Raw genomic sequence first — 20,997 nt, forward strand, 5'->3', positions numbered from 1 at the left:
GAATGGTCATGCAGCTGTTGGGATCGATGTCTGCCACAGTTCTGCTAGTTCCCTTGGCAAGGTTACAGATGAGAATCCTCCAGTGGCTTCTTTCAACTCAGTGGTCCTTTCAGGAACTCCCTCTCAGTCATCTAATATGGATCACAGAATCTTGCAGACGGGACCTTCGCTGGTGGCTAGTGTCCTCCAATTTGGATCAGGGACGACCCTTTGTTCTTCCTCCTCCGGCGGCCACTTTGACCACGGACGCCTCCCAGACGGGGTGGGGGGTCATTCCCTGGGCAGGTCAGTCCAGGGCAAATAGCATCCGGAAGAGACCTCTCTCCACATCAACATCCTAGAAATGAGGGCAGTACTCCTGTCCCTTCAAGCCCTTCACTATTACCTCCCTCAGGGTGTAATTGCTGTTCACTCAGACAACATGTCAGTTGTCTGGTTCCTGAACAAACAGGGAGGGACCAGATCCTATCCTCTTTGCAGGGAAGCGATGAGGGTCTGGGAATGGGCAGTCTCGACCAAACGCTTCCTAGTGGCTACTCACATACCGGGCAAATCCAATGTCATAGCCGACGGGTTGAGCAGAACCATCCTCTCTCCTCACGAATGGTCCTGAACATGACTATTACAAGACAGATTTTCAGCGAATGGGGAGTTCCGTGCTGCGACCTCTTCGCGACTCCTCTGAATGCGAAGTGCAAAGATTTTTTCTCCCTAAACCCGGCTCCGGGGAAGAGCCCTATGGACGTGTTAGTCCATCCTTGGCCCCACTGGCCTGCTTTATGCCTTCCCTCCAGTTCCTCTCCTACCCAGGGTAATTCAGAAGGCGTCTCTCTTAGGGAGCAAGATGATCTTAATTGCTCCTTACTGGCCTCGTCAAGTCTGGTTTCCCTATCTTCAGAAACATGCTCTGGAAGGTCCATGGTTCCTGGACCAGGTCCCAGACCTACTGATTCATCAGTCGGGACTACTACACCAGTCCCTACACACATTAAAATTGACGGCCTGGCTCCTCCTCTTCCGACCATAGTCAGGAGACATGCACTAGACCCAGATGTAGTGCACATATTGTCTTCAGCCCACAAGTCTACTACGAAGAAACTGTATTCTAGCAAATGGAAAAGGTTTGCTATCTGGGCTCAACTCCGGGCCTGGACCCCATTTCTACTCCCGTGGCAGAAGTACTCAAGTTCCTGACCTCTCTTTTCAACCAAGGCTCTTCTGTCTCTACCATCAAAGTACAATTGGCAGCGATTTCTAATTTTCATGAATCCATAGATCCACCCTTAATGAGCAACAGGTTGTGTAAGACCTTCTTGAAAGGTGCTGCTCTATTAAGACCTCCGGTTTCTCATCCTGCACCTCCATGGGATCTCGATATAGTATTACGTGCCTTGACTTCTTCCCCCTTTGAACTGGCAGCTACCTGTGATTTAAAGTTTCTATCATGGAAGACAGCTTTTCTAGTGGCAATTACTTCAGCCAGAAGGGTTTCAGAACTTCAAGCTTTGTCAGTGAAACCCCCGTACTTGGTTTTTCATACAGACAGGGTTTCCTTCAGACCAAATCCTTCTTTTGTTCCTAAAGTCTGTTCTACTTTATGCTTGCAACAGTCATTAGAGCTCCCAGTTTTTTCCCAAAATACTCCAATAAAGCGGAATTTATTTTCCACACACTAGATGTCCACAGACAGTTACGTTTTTATTTGGATAGGACCAAACAATCAAGGAAGACAGATCAGTTGTTTGTGTCCTTTGCAGAAAACAAATTGGGCAACGCGGTCACAAAGGTCACTATTGCCAAATGGATCAGGGACTGTATTACTCAAGCTTATATTTATTCTAACAAAGAGCTTTCCACCTCTGTCAAGGCTCATTCTACAAGGGCTATGGCTACTTCGGTAGCATTTCATTCTAAGCTTGCTATTAGTGACATTTGTGCTGCGGCTACATGGTCTTCCCCGCATACCTTCATTTCTCACTACAAATTAGATGTGGCATCTAGAGGACAAGCTTCATTTGGTTCCACAGTGCTCAGGAGTGTTTTCCAATGAGCCACCCGGGATTTAGGTGCTAGGGACGCTGTCCCATCAGTCAGAATGTAGGCGAGTTAGGATCACATAACATCTTTTAGTTATGTACTCACCATAACTTCAGATGTTTGGGATCCATCTCGCCTACATTCCTCATAACCCACCCTCCTTCCCCTTTCCTTGGAGATCAGAGGATATCAGAAGGTCCGAATCCTGTTGTTTCATCTGAAACATCTAACAATGTTATATAATCAAGCTGTGCATGTGTGCATGAATGCGGACAAACAAGATCTGGGGGATTAGTGGCGGTGCATCCTGGGATAAAGATAGCTCAGCCAATTAGGGGCCTCGCTCTATAGCATAAGCGTGCCGAGTCGGAGCCGAGGGATCGGCTCCGAGCCCATCAGTCAGAATGTAAGCGAGATGGATCCCAAACATCTGAAGTTATGGTGAGTACATAACTAAAAGTTTTCGAGTTTCAGAACCAAAGTCTTCAACTAAAAGCTAAGTACCCTGTTGGGGAAACTTTTTCTTGCTTTAAACCAATGTCAGTAAAAGTAAATAATTGCATTTCTTGTGGAAAGCAAATACCTCTTAAAGAGTTTCATTCGTACTGTATTCCTTGCCTAGGCCCTGACCACGACATACCTCGCTGTCGGTTTTGTGCCTTATTTAAACAACTAACTATCCGTAGTCAGTATATTTTCGCTTCTAAATATTTTTGTGCTCTGTTCAATTATCCAGATATGTCTTTGGTAAGCCATCCGGCTACCGACATTCTGAAAAAACGCAAAGATAAAGACAGAGACAGGCCGCCTAGGCCCAAAACTGCCAATGACGCTTCTCCTAAGCTAGTCGCCAGTTCGCTGGTACTCAGTGAGGCGCTTTCGCAGCCCCTGATACCCGCTACTTCAGATTCGCAGGCCTCTACTGAGACCCATTCGGAGTCCGGTATGCTGCGAGATGCTTCAACTGTGGAACCTGCGGATGTCTCTACCTTGGATGGGTCCAGAGCCTCTGTGCAGGCACGGCTCCTGAGGGTGTATTCAGGCCTACTCACTTACATATTAAACTGACGCCATCTTCTTCTTCAAGGCCTAAAACTTGAACCGTGCCTAGAATACCGGCGCCCAGACCGCATGGTCAGGCTTGTGTGCCTAAAAAACAAATGACAAGAATGGCTGAAGACCTTATTACTTTAATCAGGGGAAGCCAAATTTTCCCCTCTAAGAGAACTATGACTGCGTTTGCTTATGATACTTCTGACCAGGATTCTGAAATTTCTGTTTGCTTTGACGACCAGGAATTTACCCTTATCTACGTATGAGGATTCTGATGCTGAGGATTCTATTCCCTCTGCTTCCCCCCACAGACTATTTCTCTTTTGGTGAAACCTTGCATACTCTTAGGGAGCATTTTCGCTGGGAAAGTCAGGATTTCTCTGATTCTGAAAAGAGGCTTATGGATTTCTAACTCCTGCCCCAGCACAGGCCTTTAGCTATCCCTCCTGTACTAGACATTGCTGATGGTGCCTTTTCGGAATCTAGCTTGTCCCCTGATTCTTTACCTTCTGCTCCCAGAAAACCTGATAGATATTACAGAGTTCCTGATTCTCACAAGTTCATTTTCAAAAATCCTAATGTGGATCCTGAGACCATTTCACAGGGACCCAAGGGCATTAAATCTGCTGCTGCCAAAAATCCTACCCCCTCTAATAGAGACTCCAGGGCGCTGGATAGATGAGGTAAAAAGGTATACACTTCTGCAGCCTTGGCCATTAGGGCCCTAAACTATCAGCATATTATTGGATTGCTTAAACAGAAAATAATGTTGATTCCTGATTGTGCTGAAAATAAGGATTTACAGGATTTAATGCATTCTGCTGAACAGGTTGGAAAACATAGTTTGCAATGTGGTTTTGATTCACTAGAGGCATCTTGCAGGGCTGCTGTCACTGGGTCTGTACTTAGAAGGCATGCTTGGCTTAAGGAGCAATCCTTGCCAGATCATGTTAAAGCTAAATTACTGGATGCTCCCTTAAATCAGGACCGCCTGTTTGGCAACAAGGCAGAAGTTGTTTTCAAAAAGATGGAGGAAAAAGCTAAATCTATGCAAACTGTTAAAGATTTCTTACAAGTACAATCTCCAAGATTTAGTAGGCATTGGCCCTCTAAGAATTGGTCCTTTCCTGCCTCTTCCAGGCCTTCTCAGTCCAAACCCAGATCTAGCAGAGCACCCAGGCTTCTGTCCCAGGGTATGCACAGGACTAAGCAGTGGGGGGCCCCCACTTCCAAATCTGGGAGTAATAAAACTCCCCCCTATGGTAAACTGTCTCGATGACGTAACCTTAAAACTTCCAAGCACTTCTCAACTGGCTGCCCCTTTGGGGGGAAAGATTGCTCATAGGTTCATAGGTTAGTACTAGGCTAACTGCCCTTGCGAGCCATTTTAAGCCTAGCCAATTATCCCTTGTGAGATTCAAACCCTGCACCTTGTGTTTGTAAGGCAAACACCTTAACCATTAGGCCACCCTCCCCAACCCTACATGCAAAAAACTGGGCACTCATTACCCAGGACAAATGGGTTTTAAATATAGTTTCCCAAGGATACAGATTTCACTTCCACATGTTACCAACCCCAAATGGTTGGCCAGATCTACCCCAAAATCAGTGGGCAGAGGCTCAAATGCAAGTACTCTCTCTCTTAAGCATAAAGCCTATTCAAACTGTACCAGAAGAGGAAAAGGGACAAGATTTCTGCTCAAGACTTTTCCTGGTACCCAGAAAAGACAATTCATGGTGTCCTATTCTGGACTTGTCTACTTTAAACACCTTTTTGGTGATTCCAGAATTCAAGATGCTAACTCTTAACCAGTTGCTTCCTATGCTAGGCAAAGATGCCTGGTTGGCAACACTCGATTTAAAGGAAGCATACCTGCACAATCCCAATCTGGGAATCTTGCAGAAGATACCTACGCTTCAAAGCAGGCTACATGCACTATCAGTTCTCTGCACTGCCCTTTGGCTTATCTACTGCGCCCAGGGTATTCACAAAGTGCCTAGCTCCAGCCATTGCATTTTGCAGGCAAAGAAATATTCAAATATACCCATACCTGGACGATTGTCTAATTCAGGCAGAAAGCCCGGATATGAAACCAAGAACCAACAGAAAACTTGACATAAATCCAAAAAAACGCAGACAGTCCTGTACTCAAAAACTTTTATTCGGGAAACCACAACAGTTAAGTGCTTTCGTCAGCAACCACAGGCTGACTTCATCAGAACTTCAAATATTCTTGAAAGTCAAAATGAATTCAAGTGATGTTTAGGGCATCTGCTGCTTATAAGTGAGACTCCTTAGGATGTCAGCAAAGGAAGACTCAAGTTTCATCTTCTTAAACCATGGACTGCAGAGAGATCATGCTCAGTCCAATTCCCATCCGAACATTGCGATGCACACCCAACACTGTTTCTTCAAATGAAGGCACTCACAGACATCCGTTATACTTAAAGCCATACTTTTGAATCCTCTGGCTTTTGTACAGAGGGTGCTGATTTGTCTGGGGTACACCATAAACAAAAAGAAATCTCACCTGGTTACCCTAAAAACAACTTGTATTCCTGGGAGCAAGCTTGAATATAACTTCCCAGATGGCTTTCCTCAAGCCAGAGAAACAAATTCATTTGACAACCTACTTCAAACTAGTGTCTACAAAAACCCTGCTATCTGCAAGGCAAATACTGCAAGCTTTGGGGTTCATGGCCTCCTGCATTCTTTTAATTCCATATGCAAGACTGCATATGAGGAAACTACAGTGGTATCTAAAACGCCTATTGGTGTCAACATTCTCAGGATCTAGAGGCAATGATTCCTATCATACCTTGCCTACGGTTAGAGTTTCTTTGGTGGGCAGAGGCATGCCACCAAAACAAGGGACTACCATTCACTCTACCCCCCAAACCCTAACAGATGCATCAGACTATGCATGGGGGGCTCACCTGGCAGGGAAGTGCATTCAGGAAAAATGGAACCCAAGTCAAGTGAACCTGCATATCAATCAAAAAGAAATGTTAGCTGTACAGAATGCTCTGACAGCCTTCAAGGACCACATTCTTCCAGGACAACTAATGGTAAATACGGACACCACCACTGTTATGTGGTACATAAGCAGGGGAGTAAACATTCTTACCTCCTCTGCAGTCTAGCCATGGCATTGTGGAACACAGCCTTGAGCTACCAAGTGCACCTACAAGCTCAATTCCTGCCAGGAAAATTAAATACACTGGCAGACGGACAAAGCAGAAACCTCATGGGCCCACACGAGTGGAAACTGGAACCAAATACTTTCAACATGTTGACAAACAAATAGGGGAGCCCAGATAATAGACCTGTTTGCCTCCCCCCAGAACTACCAGTTAGACAAATTTTGTACAAGGACGCCCACAAACAAGCTTGGAAAGTGGATGCTCTGTCCTTCAGCTGGAAAAAACTATCAGTTTACACCTTTCCTCCTCTGCCTCTCCTCTCCAAAGTACTACTAAAGATCAAACAGGACAAACCAAGGGCGATACTGATTGCACCAGACTGGCCACACCAATACTGGTACCCTCTCTTGCACAGTGTGTCACTGTTGGCCCCATGGCACCTGCTTCACACACCTACCCTGTTGTCTCAGCAGGAGAACCAGATTCTGCACCCTCAGCTTCAAACCCTGAACCTAGCAGCCTGGCTAATTACCTAATCTCTCCTTTACCATCCCTCAGTAAACCAGTGATGGATATCATTTTAGAGGCAAGGAGGCCTAGTACTAGAAAATCTTATGCTGAAAAATGGAAAAGATTCAGTGCCTGGAACCAATCGCCAAGGGATGAGCACAGCAGCACCCAACTTACCTCAGATTCTACAATACTTAACTGAGATGCTTCACAAGGGCCTTTCTTTTTCCTCCATCAAAATTCACGCCTCAGCCATTTCAGCTCATTATAACACAGAACCTCCCCTCTTCTCTCATTCACTGCTCAAGCAGATGTTCATCATGTTTCACTGTTGCAGTCATTACACTTGGGTTATCCTGCTGGCAGGCTACCCGCAGTCGGCCTGAATTCCAAAGTCCTGGTCCAGCGTCGGTTGCTGTCGCCTCTTCCCTGACATCAGAGCACCAGGGGTATAAAAGATGCAGCCGACGCCATTTTCTTCAGTCTTTCTTGCCGAGTGGTGCCCGAAGCAAAAGCAGTTCGCAAGTGCCGGTCGGCCGACTCCTGAGATTTTCGAAATTGAATTTTAGATCCGAAGTCTTCTATAAAGCTAAGTACCCCGTTGGGGAAACTTTTTTGTTGCTCCAGACCGATGTCAGAAAAAGTTAGTAATTGTATTTCTTGTGGGAAGCAAATACCTCATATGGATTTTCATTCTTACTGTATTCCTTGCCCAGGCCCTGACCACGACGTTGCTAGTTGTCGTTTTTTTTGCTAGATTTAACCAATGCGCTATTAAGCATCTGTACGATTTTGCTTTTCATTACTTTGACCAAAGGTTTAACTATATAATGCCGTCGGAACAACTGACGACCGGAATTCATAAAAAGCGCAAGGAGAAAGAAAAGGACAGGCATCCGAGGTCCAAAACAGACGACAAACCTCTACTAGGCCAGTCGCCGGTTCGCCTGTGCTCAGTGAGATGCTTTCGCAGCCCCTGACACCCGCTACCTCAGAGTCACAGGCCACCTCGGACTCTCATGTGGAGACAACTAGGCCTCTGGATACTCAAGGTATTGGGCCTTCAGAAACTAATCCCTCAGATGTGTCCGGAGCCGCTGAGCAGGCATCTGCTTCTGAGGGTGTTTTCAGACCTACACAGCTTTATATCAAGCCAACGTCAGCGTCCAAGACAAAGACTAAAACAGTTTTAAAGACAAGGAAACAAGTACAGCATTCTCCAGGACAGACTTCCATGCCTAAGAAACAGATGTTCAAAATGGCCGAAGACCTAATTACTTTGATCAGGGGTTCCCATCCCCCTCCTGATAAGAGGCCTAGGCAAGATACTGAATATGATTCCTCTGATCAGGTTTCCATTTCCTCTGACTCCTCTTCAGAACAGGGATACTCTATTCCTCCCTATGAGGATTCTGATGCTGAAGAATCTATTTCTTCAGCTTCTCCTCCTGAGGATTACTCATTTGGGGAAACCCTGCATACCATGAGGGAGCATTTCCACTGGGAGAGCCAAGATTATTCAGATTCTAAGAAAAGGCTTAGAGACTTTCTTCTACTACCTCAGCACAGACCTCTTGCTATTCCACCTGTTCTAGACATTGTAGATGTATTTTCAGAGTCCGGCCTGTCTCCCGACTCTTTACCTCCTGCACCTGTTAAGCCGGACAGATACTTCAGGGTTCCAGATTCTCATAAATTTCTATATAAAAACCCTGCTGCTGACCCATTAACTATTTCTCAGGGTCCCAGAGGGGTCAAGGCTGCTACTGCTAAAAACCCTGTCCCCTCAGATAGAGATTCTAGGGCACTGGACAGATGGGGGGAAAAAGTCTACACTTCTGCTACCTTGGCTGTAAGGGCTTTAAATTGTCAGGTTCATATGCTTAAATATCAGCAATACTTAATGTCTCTGTTAAAACGGAAAATGTTGACAAATTCTGAATGTTCTGAGAACAAGGAATTGCAGGATTTACTGCATGCAACTGAACAAGTGGGAAAACATACTTTTCAGTGTGGTTATGATTCACTGGAGGCCTCTTGCAGGGCCGCTGTAACAGATGCTGTTATTAGAAGGCATGCTTGGTTAAAGGAACAGATTCTGCCTGATCATGTTAAAGCAAAATTATTGGATGCTCCATTACAGCATGATACTTTGTTTGGTGTTAAGGCAGAAGAGGTGTTGAAGAAAATGGAGGATAAAGCTAAATCTATTCAGACAGTGAAGGATTTCTTACAGGTACAGCCACCCAGATTTAGCAGGAACTGGCCTTCTAAGAATTGGTCCTTTCCCGTGTCAGACCGGCCACAAAGTGGCCGATACAGATGCCCTAGAGGCAGACAACAGCCCCAGGGCTCATACAGGCCCAAACAATGGGGTGCTTCTACCTCCAAAAGCGGAGAAGACAAATCACAGCCATATAGGAAACAGTCCCAGTGACTTCTCTCTGCCAATGCCAAGCATTTTTCTCTTGGCAGCACCCTTAGGGGGAAAGCTAGCACTTTTTTCACAAAATAGGCACACGATCACCCAGGACAAATGGGTCCTAAACATAGTCTCTCAGGGCTACAGGTTCCACTTTCACACCCTTCCAAAGGCATGCCAGACCTGCCCCACAATCAATGGGTAGTGGCACAAAAACAAGTAACATCTGTCATGGACAGATTCATGGCCATTCAGCCAGTGCCACAACAGGAGCAGGGACAAGGATTTTACTCGACTTTTCTTAGCACCAAGAAAGGACAAAGCATGGAGACCTATTCTGGACCTGTCTATTCTAAATATTTTTCTGGACGTACCAAAATTCAAAATGTTGACTCTGCAACAGCTTCTGCCCATGCTGGGAAGGCTTGTAACTTTGGACCTCAATACCTGCATGTCCCAATCAGACAATCTTGCAGAAGATACCTCATATTCATAGCTGGCTCAATGCACTACCAATTCTCTGCACTGCCCTTGGGCTTATCTACTGCGCCCAGAGTCTTCACAAAATTCCTGGTACCAGTAATTGCATTTTGCAGACAAAGAGGAATTCAAATATATCCCTACTTGGACGACTGCCTTATTCAAGCAGAGACCAAAGACATTCTACTAAAGCATCTGACGTTTGTAAAAAGATTACTAATTTGTCTAGGGTACACAGTAAACGAAAAGAAATCAAAACTAGTACCCTCTCAAGAGATAATATTCATGGGTGCAAGCTGAAATACAACTGCCCAGATGGCTTATCTCACACCATACAAACAAAGGCAACTTACTTCGACAGCATGGCAACAAAGACCTAGTTATCTGCAAGAAAAATTCTGCAGGCTGTGGGCTACATGGCCTCCTGTATTCTGCGAATTCCATATGCAAGACTGCATATGAGGAAACTACAATGGTATCTAAAAAATGTTTGGGCTGTCATTGCCACAGCCTGGAATCATTAATTTCACTCATTCCTTGACTTCAACAGGAGTTTCGATGGTGGGCACAGACCTGGCACCACAACAAGGGACAGCCATTCACTTTACCCACAGCCAGGCGAACACTAACAGATGCGTCAGATTATGCCTGGGGGGCCCACATGGCAGGAAGATGTATTCAGGGCACATGGCCCCCAAGCCAAAGGCATCTTCACATCAATCAAAAAGAGATGCTAGCTGTACAAAATGCCCTGACAGCCTTCAAGGACTTACTTCATCCAGGACAGTTGCTGATAAAAACAGACAACACCACACTTATGTGGTACATAAACAAGCAGGGGGGCACACATTCCTACCCCCTCTGCAGACAAGTCATGATTTTGTGGAACACAGCATTGACCTACCAAGCACACCTGCAAGCACAATTCCTGCCAGGAAAAAGAAATGCTCTGGCAGACTGAGCAGAAACCTCGTGGATCCTCACAAGTGGAAACTAGATCCACAAATCTTCAGCATGATGATAAGGAAATGGGGATGCCCAGACATAGATCTTTTTGCCTCCCCTCACAACTGCCAACTTCAGAGATTCTGCACAAGGACTTATCACAAACAAGCATGGAAAGTAGATGCCTTGTCATTCAGCTGGAACAACCTTACAGTGTATGCCTTTCCTCCCAAAGTTACTCCTAAAGGTCAGACACAAGTAGCCACAAATGATACCAATTGCCCCAGATTGGCCACGCCAACACTGGTACCCAATCCTAAGGAGCTTGTCTCAAGGCCCAGCCTGGACATTGCCTCAAATTCCTCATTTACTGACCCAACAAAACTATCAGATCCTGTATAGCCAAGTCAGAATCCTAAATCTAGCTGCATGGCGGATAGTGTAACCATTCAGAATACACCTCTCTCTAAAGCGGTTATGGATGTTATTTTGGAGGCCAGGCGGCCCAGCACCAGGACATCTTATGCAGAAAAATGGAAGAGATTCTGTGCTTGGAACCAGGCGCAAGGAATTGACACGCTTATAGCAGATATTACTCAGATTTTACAATATCTGACTGAGATGCTGGACAAAGGCCTATCCTTCTCAATTAAGATCCATGCCTCTGCCATTTCAGCTCATTACAATACAGAACCACCAATTCTTTCACATCCATTGCTTAGGCAGTTCCTCAGGGTGGCCAAAAACATAAGACCTCCAAGGAGAGCACCAGTACCTGCATGGGACCTCAATTTTGTCTTGGAAAAACTCACACTGCCTCCTTTTGAGCCAGCCAACACAGCTGAGATAAAATTCTTATGGAAAACTGCTCTGCTCCTAGCAATAACTTCAGCAAGAAGAGTCTCAGTTACAGGCATTAATGGCTGTGGAACCTTTTATTATCTTCTATCTGGACAGGGTTTCTTCTACTTTCTATCCAAACCCACAGAATAACGGGGAGAGACTTCTGCATTCTTTGGACATACACAGACAGCTATGCTTCTACATGGGCAAAACTAAAGCCTTCAGAAAGACTGAGCAGCTTTTAGTGGCATATGCTGCAGGATCACAAGGAAAGGCTATCTCAAAGCAGACTATTTCAAAATAGATAGGACAGTGCATTCGTTTCTGCTATTCACAACATGGCAAATCAGTGCCTAAGGGCATTAGACCACATTCTACCAGGGCAGCAGCCTTCCTCAGAGGAGTACCAACCAAGGATATTTTGGAGGCTGCAACTTGGACTTCAGTGCACACTTTTACTAAGCACTACCACTTACCTCTTTACTCTAAATCCAGAGCAGGCTTTGCCACTGCGGTTCTGCAGGGCCTTATAGTCACTCCTAAATTTATTTAGACCCAGCCGCCCTACCTCAGCTTTGGGATTCAACCCAAGTGTAATGACTGCACCAGTGAAACACAAAGAACATAGTACAGTTGTTTACCTACCATAAATGTAGATGTTCGAGGTATTCACTGTTGCAGTCCAGGTTACCCACCCACCATCCCCTTTCTTTGCTGGGACATATCTGTACTTCTCTATCCTATACAACCTATGTGTGGTGTATTTGCTTGTAGATGTAGGTATTGTTTATGTTGGTGCATGCTTTTATAAGCAATGTTTTTTAGCCTACCCTTTTGGGGGCACCTGACATCTGGGGAAAGAAAAAATGAAGAAAATGGCGTCGGCTGCATCTTTTATACCCCTGGCGCTCTGAAGTCAGGGAAGAGGCGACAGCAACTGACGCCGGACCAGGACTTTGGAATTCAGGCCCAACTGCAGGTAGCCTGCCAGCAGGATAACCCAAGTGTAATGACTGCAACAGTGAATACACTCGAACATCTACATACTGTACTTTCCTCAGGGGGGCCAAACATTTAAGACCACCCAGGAGAGCCCCAACTCCTGCCTGGGACCGTAACTTTGTATTGGAGAAACTCATTCTTCCTTCTTTCGAGCCAGCTGCTAGTGCAGATTTAAAATTCCTTTCTTGGAAAGCAGCCTTCCTTTCAGCAATCACTTCAGCAAGAAGGGTATCTGAATTACAGGCCCTTATGGCAGTGGAGCCTTTCATCATCTTTCATGCAGACAGGGTGTCCTTCAGAACCAATCCCTCCTTCATGCCCAAGGTGTGGTATCCAGTGTGGCTCTTAATCTGTCTATTCATCTGCCAACCATCTTTCCTAATCCACAGAACAAGGGGGAATGGATACTGCATTCCTTAGATGTGCACAGGCAACTTAGATTTTACTTGGACATGATTAAACTCAAAGGAAATCTGAACAACTGTTGGTGGCATTTGCTGCAGGGGCAGAGGGCATGGCTATTTCAAAGCAAACCATTTCTAAATGGATAGGCCATTGCATTCATTTCTGCTATAAGCACCATGGAAAACCTGTCCCACAGGGGATCAGACCCCTATCAACCAGGGCTGCATCTACCTCTTACAGCCTTTCTCAGAGGTGTCCCTACCCAGGGACATCGTAGAAGCTGCTACCTGGAGTTCTGTACATACTTTCACCAAGCATTACCATTTTCCAATTTTCTCTAAATCCAGAGCTGGCTTTGCCACTGCAGTCATGCAGGGCCGTATAGCTGGTCCTAATGCTATCTAAATTCCTCCTCCCCATCCTTAGCTTTGGGAATCTACCCAAATGTGATGACTGCAACAGTGAAACATGAAGAACATTGTCTTGGGGAACAAAACTTGCCAGATCATGTTAAAGCTAAATTACTGGATGCGCCCTTAAAAGGATGGAGGAAAAAGCTAAATCTATGCAAACTGCTAAGGATTTCCTACAAGTACAGCCTCCCAGATTCAGTAGGCATTGACCTTCAAAGAACTGGTCCTTTCCAGTCCCTTCCAGTCCTTCTCAGTCCAAACCCAGGAACAGCAGACCACCTAGGCTACAGTCTCGGACTATGCACAGATCTAAGCAGTGGGGGGGCTCCCACTTCCAAAGCAGGGAGTAGTAAGCCACCCCCCTATGGAAAAATGGCACAATGACTTGACCTTAAACCCTCCCAGCCCTGCTCAACTGCCTGCTCCCTTAGGAGGAAAGCTCGCCCTGCATGCAAAAAACTGGGAACTCATTACCCAGGACAAATGGGTTTTGAACATAGTTTCCCAAGGATACAGATTCCACTTCCACACACTACCAACCCCAAATGGTTAGCCAGACCTACCCCCAAATCAATGGGCGGAGGCCCAACAGCAGGGTCTTTCTCTTCTCAGTATCCGGGCTATTCAGCCTGTCCCAGCAGAACAAAGGGGACAAGGTTTTTATACATGACTTTTTCTGGTACCCAAAAGACAATTCCTGGCGTCCTATCCTGGACCTCTTTATTCTCAACACCTTTCTGGTGGTTCCAAAATTCATAATGCTAACTCTTCAACAACTTCTTCCTATGCTAGACAAGGATGCCTGGCTGGCAACCCTAGACTTAAAGGAAGCTTACCTGAACATCCCAATAAGGGAATCTTGCAGGAAATACCTATGCTTCAGGGCAGGCTCCATGCATTATCAGTTCTCTGCACTTCCCTTTGGCTTATCTACTGCGCCCAGGGTATTCACAAAGTGTCTAGCTCCAGCCATTGTATTTTTCAGGCAGAGAAATATTCATATTTACCCATACTTAGATGATTGTCTGATTCAGGCAGAAAGCCCGGACTTGCTATTACAACACCTGGCTTTTGTAAAGTAACTTCTAACCTCACTGGGTTTACACAATCAACAAAAAGAAATCTCACCTAGTCCCATGCCAACAGATTGTATTCCTGGGAGCAAGCTTGAATACAGCTTCCCAGATGACATTCCTCACTCCGGAGAAAAAAAGTTTATTTGACAATCTACTTCAAACTATTGGCCACAAAACCCCAGCTATCTGCAAGGAAAATACTGCAAGCCGTGGGGTTCATGGCCTCTTGCATTCTACTAATTCATTATGCAAGACTGCATATGAGGAAACTTCAATGGTATCTAAAAGGTTTACTATTACAAGGTCGAACGGCACTCCTTCGACTGTAGTATAGTCGACAACGGAAGGTCGAAACTGATAATCGCGAACTCAAACAAACAATCTAGGAATGGGTTTCAACATGGGTCGAGGTAGGGGAGATGTTTGTAGTTCAGAATAATACGAACACCTACCTCAACCCATGTTAACACCGTTCCTAGATTGATGTTTTGACTTCGACATTTACGACCTTCCGTTGTCGACTATAGTACAGTTGGAGTGCCGTTCGACCTTGTAATAGTAAACCATCTAAAAAGCCTATGGTGTCAACATTCTCAGGACCTAGAAACAATGATTTCTATCATTCCTTGTATGAAGAGAGAGTTCCTTTGGTGGGCAGAGGCCTGCTACCACAACAAGGGACTCCCTTTCACTCTACCCCCTGCTGCCCAAACCCGAACAATCGATGCATCAGACTATGCATGGGGGGGGGCTCACATGGCAGGGCAGTGCATTCAGGGCAAATGGAACCCGAGACAGATGCACCTGCATATCAATCAAAAAGAAAGGTTAGCTGTACAGAATGCTCTGATGGCCTTCAAAGACCGCATTCTTCCAGGACAACTATTGGTAAAGACAAACACCACCACAGTTATGTGGTACATAAACAAGCAGGGGGGGGACCCACCCGTACCCTCTCTGCAGACTAGCCATGGCTCTGTGGAACACAGCCTTAAGCTACCATGTACACCTACAAGCTCAATTCCTGCCAGGCAAACTAAATTCACTGGCAGACGACTTAAGCAGAAATCTCATGGACCCACAAGAATGGAAACTAGAACCTAAAATATTCAGCGTCTTGAGGAACAAATGGGTGACTTCAGAGATGGACAGGTTTACCTTCCCTCAGAGTGACCAATTGAACAAATTCTGCACAAAAACTCCCCACAGTTAAGCCTGGAAAGTGGATGCCTTGTCCTTTACCTGGGAAAGCCTCTCTGTTTATGCCTTTCCCCCTGTGCCTCTCCTCTACTAAAGATCAAACTGGACAAGCCAAGGACAATAATGATTGCACCAGACTGGCCACGCCAGCACTGGTACCCCCTCTTGCGCAGTATGACACTGCTGCAACCATGGCACCTGCCTCAAACCCCCTTCCCTGCTGGCTCAGCAGGAGGGCCAGATTCTGCATCCTCAGCTTCAAGCCCTGAACCTTGCAGCCTGGCTAATTCCTTGAGCTCTACTCTAGCATCCCTCAATAAGCAGGTGCTGGATGTCATTCTGGAGGCAAGGAGGCCTAGTACTAAAAAATCCTATGCTGAAAAGTGAAAGAGATGCTGTTACTGGAGCCAGGCTTAGGGGATGGGTACAACAGTGCCCAGCATACCTCATATTCTACAGTACTTAACAGAAATGCTCCACAAGGGCCAATCCTTCTCGTCAATTAAAATTCATGCCTCTGCAATTTCAGCACGTTATAATGCTGAGCCACCCCTTCTTTCACCCCTTGCTAAAACAATTCCTTAGAGGTGCCAAACATTTAAGACCCCCCCACAGGAGAGCTCCCACTCCAGCCTGGGACCTTAACTTTGTATTGGAAAAGCTCACCCCCCCCCCATTTGAGCCAGCTGCAACAGCGGAGTTGAAATTCCCTTCTTGGAAAACAGCCTTCATTCTAGCCATGACATCAGCAAGAAGAGTGTCTGAATTACAGGCCCTCATGGCAGTGGAAACCCTTCATTATCTTCCATGCGGACAGGGTTTCCCTCAGGATTAATCCTTCCCTTTATGCCCAAGGTGGTATCTAGTGTGGCCCTAAATCAGTCCATTCATTTGCCTACTCATTTGCCTACTTAAAGGAGAATGAATACTGCACTCTCTGGACGTGCACAGACAACTTAGATTTTATTTGGACAGGATGAAGCCTCTCAGAAAATCTGAACAGCTGTTAGTTGGCTTTGCTGCAGGGGCAGAGGGGAAGGCCATTTCAAAGCAAACCATTTCCAAATGGATAGCCCATTGCATTCATTTCTGCTACATGCACCATGGAAAACCTACCCCACAGGGGATAAAATCACATTCCACCAGGGCTGCATCTACCTCTGTGGCTTTTCTCAGAGGCGTCCCTACCAGGGACATCCTAGAAGCTGCTACCTGGATCTCTGTACATACCTTCACCAAGCATTACCACATGCCTATCTTTCTAAATCCAGAGCTGGATTTGCCACTGTAGTCTTGCAGGGCTTAATAGCTGACCCTAATGCTCTTTAACTTTCTCCTCCCTTCCTTAGCTTTGGGAATCCACTCCAATGTGATGACTGCAACAGTGAAACATGAAGAACATAGTACAGTTTTGTAGACTTACCGTAAATGTAGATGTTTGAGTGTATTCACTGGTGCAGTCCTGGATGTTCTTCATGTTTCACTGTTAGTCATTACATTTGGGTTATCTGCTTGCAGGTAGCCCTCAGTAGGCCTCATTAACAAAGTCTTGGGTCCTGCATCGGTTGCTGTCTCTTCTTCCGTGACGGCAGGTCGTCAGGGGTATAAAACATGCAGCCGACGTGATTACCTCTGTCTTTCTTGCCGTGCGGTGCCCGAAGCAGAAGCAGTTCGCAAGTGCCAGTCGGCCGACTATTGAAATTTTCGTTTTTGAGTTTTAGAACAGAGTTCTTCAACTAAAAGCTAAATACCCCGTTGGGGAAACTTTTTCTTGCTCTAAACCAATGGCAGTAAAAGTAAATAATTGCATTTCTTGTGGAAAGCAAATACCTCATAAAGATTTTCAATCATACTGTATTCCTTGCCTAGACCTTGACCACAACATACCTCGCTGTTGGTTTTGTGCCTTATTTAAACCACGAACTGTCCATCGTCTGTATATTTGCACTTCTAAATTTTTTGGTGCTCTGTTCAATTATCCTGATACGTCTTCGGTAAACCATCCGACTACCGACATTCCAAAGAAACGTAAAGATAAAGACAGAGACGGGCCGCCCAGTTTGCTGGTACTCAGTGAGGCGCTTTTGCAGTCCCCCTGATGCCCGCTACTTCAGATTCGCAGGCCTCTATTGAGACCCATTCGGACTCCGGTATGCCACGAGATGCTTCAACTGTGGAACCTGCGGATGTCTCTACCTTGGATGGGTCCGTAGCCGCTGTGCAGGCACCGGCTTCTGAGGGTGTATTCAGGCCTACTGTCTTGCATATTAAACCAGTGCCATCTTCTTCAAGGCCTGAAACTCGAACCATGCCTAGAAAATTGATGCCCAGACCCGCATGGTCAGGCCTGTATGCCTAAAGAACAAATGATAAGAATGACTGAAGACCTTATTACTTTAATCAGGGGAAGCCAACCTTCCCTCTCTAAAAGACCTAGGACTGTTTGCTTATGATACTTCTGACCAGGATTCTGAAATTTCTGTTTCCTCTGATGACCAGGATTTGCCCTTATCTACCTATGAGGATTCTGATGCTGAGGCCTCTCTTCTCTCTGCCCACCCCTCCCCCAGAGGATTTCTCTTTTGGTGAAACCTTGCATAGTCTCAGGAAGCTTTTTCGTTGGGAAAGTCAGGATTTCTCTGATTCTAAAAAGAGGCTTAGGGATTTCTTACTCCTGCCTCAGCACAGGCCTTTAGCTATACCTCCTGTACTGGACATTGTTGATGATGCCTTTTCGGAATCTAGCATGGCCCCTGACTCTACCTCCTGCTTCCAGAAAACCTTATAGATATTACAGGGTTCCTCACTCTCACAACTTCCTTTTCAAAAATCCTACTGCGGATCCTGAAACCATTTCACAGGGACCCAAAGGTATTAAAGCTACTACTGCCAAAAATCCTACCCCCTCTAATAGAGACTCCAGGGCGCTGGATAGATTGGGTAAGAAGGTATACACTTCTACAACTTTGGCCATTAGGGCATTGAATTGCCAGTTTCATATGTTAAAGTATGAGCTGCATATTGGATTGCTTAAACAGAAAATTATGTTGACTCCTGATTGTGCTGAAAATAAGGGTTTACAGGATTTTTATGCATTCTGCTGAACAAGTTGGTAAACATACATTCCATTGTGGTTTTGATTTACTAGAGGCATCTTGCAGGGCTGCATTAACTGGGTCTGTACTTAGAAGGCATGCTTGGCTTAAGGAGCAATCCTTGCCAGAATTATGTTAAAGCGAAATTACTGGATGCTCCCTTAAATCAGGGCCACCTGTTTAGCAACAAGGCAGAAGAAGTTCTTAAAAAGATGGAGGAAAAAGCTAAATCTATTGAAACTGTTAGACTTTTTACAAGTTCAACATCCAAGATTTAGTAGGCATTGGCCTTCTAAGAATTGGTCCTTTCCTGCCTCTTCCAGACCTTCTCAGTCCAAACCCAGATCCAGCAGAGCACCCAGGCTTCAGTCCCAGGGGACGTACAGGACTAAGCAGTGGGGGGCTTCCACTTCCAAATTTGGGAGTAATATAACTCCCCCCATGTTAAACTGTCTCAATGACTTCTTTTTAAAACTTCCAAGCACTTCTCGACTGACTGCCCCGTTGGGGGGGGAAGATTGCACTTCATGCAAAGAACTGGGGACTCATTACCCAGGACAAATGGGTTTTAAATATAGTGTCCCAAGGATGCAGATTTCACTTCCACACATCACCAACTCCAAGCGGTTGGCCGGATCTACTTCCAAAGCAGTGGGCAGAGGCCCAAAAGCAAGTACTCTCTCTTAAGCATAGGGGCTATTCAGTTGGTATCAGAAGAGAAAAAGTGACAAGGTTTCTACTCGAGATTTTTCCTGGTACCCAGAAAAGACGATTCATGGCATCCTATCCTGGACCTGCCTACTCTAAACACCTTTTTGGTGATTACAAAATTCAAGGAGCAGACTCTTCACCAGTTGCTTCCTATGCTAAGCAAAGATGCCTAGTTGGCAACACTAAATTTAAAGGAAGCATACCAATCGGGGAGTATTGCAGAAGATCCCTACGCTTCAAAGCAGGCTGCACGCACTATCAGATGTTCTTCAAGAATGCAACTGCAGTCATAACATATGGGTTGTCCTGCCTCAGGCAGCCCTCGGTCGGCGGAATTCCAAAGTCTGGGTCCGGCGTCGGCTGGTGTCGCCTCCTCTCCGACATCACAAAGGCTGGAGTATAAAGGCATCGGCCGACGCCATCTTCTTCAGTCTTTCTTGCCACGCGGTGCCCGAAGCAGAAGCAGTTCGCAAGTGCCGGTCGGTCAGCTCCTGTGTTTTCAGTACCGAAGTCATCTAAAAGCCAAGTACCCCGTTGGAGAACATTTTTTCTTGCCTCAGCCGATGTCAGAACAAATTGAGAAAGTTAATAATTGTTTGTCTTGTGGTAAACAAATGCCTCATAAGGACTTCCATTCTTACTGTCTTCCTTGCCTGGGCCCAGACCACGATGTCTCGGCCTGTGCTTGCTTTAATAAGCGCACTCTCAGGCGCCGGGCAGAATTTGCTGAAGACTTTTTTGGCGAATCCTTCGCATATACCATGCCGTCGGATCTACCGACAGCTCAATCTTCCAAAAAACGGAAGGACCGGGACCGGCATCCTCGGCCCGCGTCCTCTACCGATACTACTCCTAGACCCTCCGCTAGTGCTTCGGTCCCTGCGAAAGCGGTAGTTCAGTCGCTCCAGGCCGAGGACACAGCGTTAACTAGTCCTTCGGTCCCGGAGACCTCTCTGGTGCCGGTTGTTGATTTTCCTCCGGATACCGAAGTTCTTGATTTACCCGACACCATTCCAGTGGACAAGGTCACTCCTGCACGTGGGGCTGCTAGGCCTCCTGTATCTATGTCCATCAAGGCCTTTGCACGTGCTAAGGCCGCCAGCCAGGCCAAGGCCCATCCTAAACCTGCTGTCCAGGCCCCCTCTTCTGATAAACAGATTATGTCTCTTGCTGCAGACCTTATTTCCCTTATCAGGGGGTCTCAGCCTCACCCAGACAGAGGTTCTCAGTCTCCTGCAGAGAAAAGGCCTAGAACTGAGCAGACTGAAAACCTCTCTTCAGATGAGGCCTCTGGGGATTCTGAGCATTCAGGTATTCAAGAAGAATCATTTCAGGCCTATGAGGACTCTGATGCTGAGGAATCAATTCCCTCTGCCTCTCCTCCAGAGGATTTCTCTTTTGGTGAAGTCCTGCACTCAATGAGGGAACATTTCCAATGGCAGGGTCAGGAATTCTCTGATTCCAGGAAAAGGCTCGCCTTCCTAAAGCTTCCCCAGCACAGACCTTTAGCTATTCCTCCTGTGATGGATGTTTTGGATGATGTTTTCTCCGATTCCAGTGCTAACCCTGACTCTCTCCCCCCTGCTCCTGTCAAGCCAGACAGATATTACAGAGTCCCTGACACTCACAAACATCACTTTAAGGCCCACACCTTGGATTTA

General features: G+C 46.0%; 1 protein-coding gene across 1 annotated transcript in view; it reads left to right on the forward strand.

Moving 5' to 3' along the window:
* RHEBL1 (RHEB like 1) overlaps positions 1 to 20,997 on the forward strand; it is a 918,240-nt gene that overhangs the window by 517,541 nt on the left and 379,702 nt on the right. The window lies entirely within an intron of this gene.

The sequence above is a fragment of the Protopterus annectens genome, chromosome 9.part0, assembly GCF_019279795.1.
Source record: "Protopterus annectens isolate FY-2018-M chromosome 9.part0, PAN1.0, whole genome shotgun sequence".
NCBI classification, from domain to species: domain Eukaryota; kingdom Metazoa; phylum Chordata; order Ceratodontiformes; family Protopteridae; genus Protopterus; species Protopterus annectens.